Below are 3,198 nucleotides of genomic sequence, written 5' to 3' on the forward strand. Positions count from 1 at the left end.
GAAAAGAAGTTCAACCAAGGAATCTTTTTAAAACTATGAACAGGTAAACAGAGAGCTCAAAATTTCACAATAACACAAGTGTAAGACTCCTAAGTCTCTGGATCAGTTATTTTCCACTAACAGAAGTCTTTAAACATGTTCACAGAGTTAGGCTGCAATTCAGTAAATCTTGAAACCATTGCAAACTAACTACCATACTCAGTCTGGGCATTTTAACTACTCCAAGAATTAAAGCAGGCATTAAGCAGAACACAGAACCATACTGAATGCTGTCAAACTTTTTAATTAAAAACAAAAGCAAATAATACCCAGGAAAGTCACAGCTGTCTACTGATTCAAGAATCTTGCTCTGTATTTTAATATGATATCAAAATAAATTCTTATGCTATCAAAGCAAATATTATGATTACTGTGTCCCCATCATGTTTATTAAACTACATAAAAATATAGCAGCTATATACTAGATCAAGATCCTATGCTATAATATTATTTAAAAAAATATAAACCTGGCTATGACATAACATAAAATCTGGTACCGTTTCTCCTGTCTCTCCAGAAGGGCACAATAAAAATGCTCTGATTTTGTGACTTACTACTGAGCATATCTTCTCCAAAGATGAATCTTTGTGTTATAGATTATTCAGTTCTTATAGATACGGACTGTATCTACTGACTACTGTCATCAGTTTTTATTCAACAAGAAGGTGTTTGATAGTTGCAAGAATGCTGGGGCATCCCAGCATTCCAACTCTGATTTTGGCCTGCATTCATCTTTCAACGAGAAACAGTTACTAAAGCCAAACGTTTGTTCAAAACATCTGCAGTTGGACAATATATCTCATTTGAAAACCCTTTAATAATGCTGTCATTTGTTATCCACCATAAAAGTTAACTCTGAAGTGATTAATAATCAAGTATCTGATATTGAAAAACAGCCAAAGATAAAATCATTTTAATTAAAGCTTATCACATGACACAGTAGATGTTCTGACTACGTTTTCATCTGAGTAAGTCATTGTCACTCCACATAAAGGCAACTTAATCGAGGGCTGACTAGGTTGTTAACAACAACAAAAAATCACAGCAAAGGATTTTAAGCCCACGATTTTAGTTTAACATGGCTAAGATGTGTTTGATAAGCAACCAGAGCATCTTATTGCTGCACAGCAAGGTAAAACCAGGTACAGCAGTATGCGGTCTCTGTGCTTACAAGTATTATTCAAACTGCTTGACTTTTCAAAGATTCAGTATCTAGTCCTCTGCTGCTCATACATGTAAACTGCCTAAGTTTTCCCTCATCTAATAGCATCACTTCAACAGTGTTTTGATTATGTTTCTAACAATTTTGCCTCAATAACTAGAGGATCAGATCAGATAAAGAATCAAGATCTTCTGTATTAGCAACTACTGGAATAGTCTTGTGAACTTAGTTAAAAAGAAAAAAAAATTGAAACAGTTCTATGCACAAAACTTCATCCTCATTTGTGTGTCCATTTCTGCGGGTTTTGAACCATGGATTCCTTTAAGGCACGTGTTTATATGCTGCTTTGTAAAAAACTCATAAACAAGGACGGAATCACTGACTAAACAGATAAAACAATAAAAGAGACTACATTCATAGCTAACAAAGAGACAAAGCTGTTCTCTACCTTCTGAATTAGTCTTCTTTGTGACAACAGGAAGCAAAATGTTTTCTTGCAGAAGTAAACATCATCCGCACCAGTATTACACTGACTTAATACACTGCCTCTCAGCAAGAAAATAAGAAAAGCTTTTCTTGCCAGAAGGAAAGACCTTTAACAACTGCTTTAATGCCTAATCCCAAATGAGGGAGCCCCCTCAGCAAATGACTGAGGCAGGGGAAATCTGGAAACTGCTCCTCAGGGCTAGACAGGGAGGTGCAATACCTCTTTCTATGATCAGCACAAAAAATAGTGAAAATAAATTAAAAAAAAAAAATAACTGAGAGGGGTGTGTGTGTGTGTGGGGGGGTGGATCTCTCCAGGAAGGCAGCGCCCGGAGGGCCCCTCCGGGCAGTCACACAGGGCAGGGGTAACTGATGACAAAGACCAAGTTTGGCTGGGAGACGAGGGAAGGGGACGAGCGGCTCGGCGGACCGAGCCTGCCTTCTTACTCCCCTCCGTGCCTTCTCCCCTCTCCCCCCCCCCCCCCCGTCCCTTCCCCTTCTCCTGCCGCCTCCTCCCCCTAATCCTTTCTCTATGCCTCCCCCCTCTTTCCTTTCTCTGCTTCCTTCTCCCACACCCCCCTCTGTGTCTCCTCTCTCGCCCCCGCTGGGGGAAGGAGGAGAAGGCCCAGCACACTCACCTCTCCCTCTCCTCCCCTCAGCTGTTTACCACTCAGGGCTCCTCTGGCCCACAGGGCGCCGCCATCTTGGCCCTGCCTCCCCCTCCCACCCATTCCCCCCCCGCCGCCGCCGCTCCCCTCGAATCCCTCCGCCGGAGAAAGTAGTTCCAACCCTCCCCCGTGCCCTCCCCGCCGCTCACGCCCCCCCGCCGACGCCGCGCACGTTCCCTCACCGCCCCGCTCAGGCTGTTCTCTCTCAAGAGCTTTATCTCCCCGCTGAGGTTGGGGAAGGGGGAGGTAGGGCGAGGGCCGCGGCCGCGCTCGGCCGGCCTCCCGCGGCAGGCGGAGGTATCTCCGCGCGGCAGCGACGCGGCCCGCGGCGAGGTCGCGTGATGCTGGAGGCGGCGCCGCCAGGGGCCCCGGCGGGGTCATGTGGGGCGGGGCGGCGCGGCGGGGCCGTAAACAAGGCCCGCGGCGGGCCGAGCCGGGCCGGGCCGAGCCGAGCCGAGCCGAGCCGAGCCGGGGAGCGACTCTCGCCCCCTTCCCTTGCGGCCCGGTGCGCGGTGCCTGTCCCGGGCGCCCCAAGCGTGGCCGCGGGCTCGGCAGCGCCCCCCCCCCCCCCCCGGCTGCTCCGGGCAGCCCGGGGGTCGCGCGAGGCGCGTGGGAGCCGCCTTCGCCGTGCCGAATGACCCCCACGCACACGCGCGCCCGCCTTCACGAGTGCGCGGGACGCGAGCGGCGGCTGAGACCGGGAGGCGCCCGCCCTGGCAGCGCCCCTGCGAGCCCCTGCCCGCGGCCCCGCCGGTCCTCCCTCCCGTTCACACCGATCTTCCACGTACACCGGGAAGGAGCCCTGCGTGACTTCTTCGCTCACGTGCAAACCGCGGGCAAGGA

General features: G+C 49.8%; 1 protein-coding gene across 5 annotated transcripts in view; it reads right to left on the reverse strand.

Annotated features, from left to right (window-relative positions):
* The window catches only part of TSC1 (TSC complex subunit 1), a 30,815-nt gene extending 28,169 nt beyond the window's left edge, over positions 1-2,646 (reverse strand). For 3 of the 5 annotated variants that reach the window (XM_062591248.1, XM_062591249.1, XM_062591243.1), the window contains exon 1: positions 2,326-2,407. The gene's annotated coding sequence lies outside the window, so the exon portion shown is untranslated. Of the gene's footprint in view, positions 1-1,649; positions 1,717-2,325; positions 2,408-2,537 lie in introns of those variants that run through there. The other 2 variants (XM_062591245.1, XM_062591247.1) reach the window with 2 other exon arrangements.
* Between the last annotated feature and the right edge of the window lie 552 nt (positions 2,647-3,198).

Source organism: Rhea pennata, chromosome 18 (genome assembly GCF_028389875.1).
Source record: "Rhea pennata isolate bPtePen1 chromosome 18, bPtePen1.pri, whole genome shotgun sequence".
Classification (NCBI taxonomy): domain Eukaryota; kingdom Metazoa; phylum Chordata; class Aves; order Rheiformes; family Rheidae; genus Rhea; species Rhea pennata.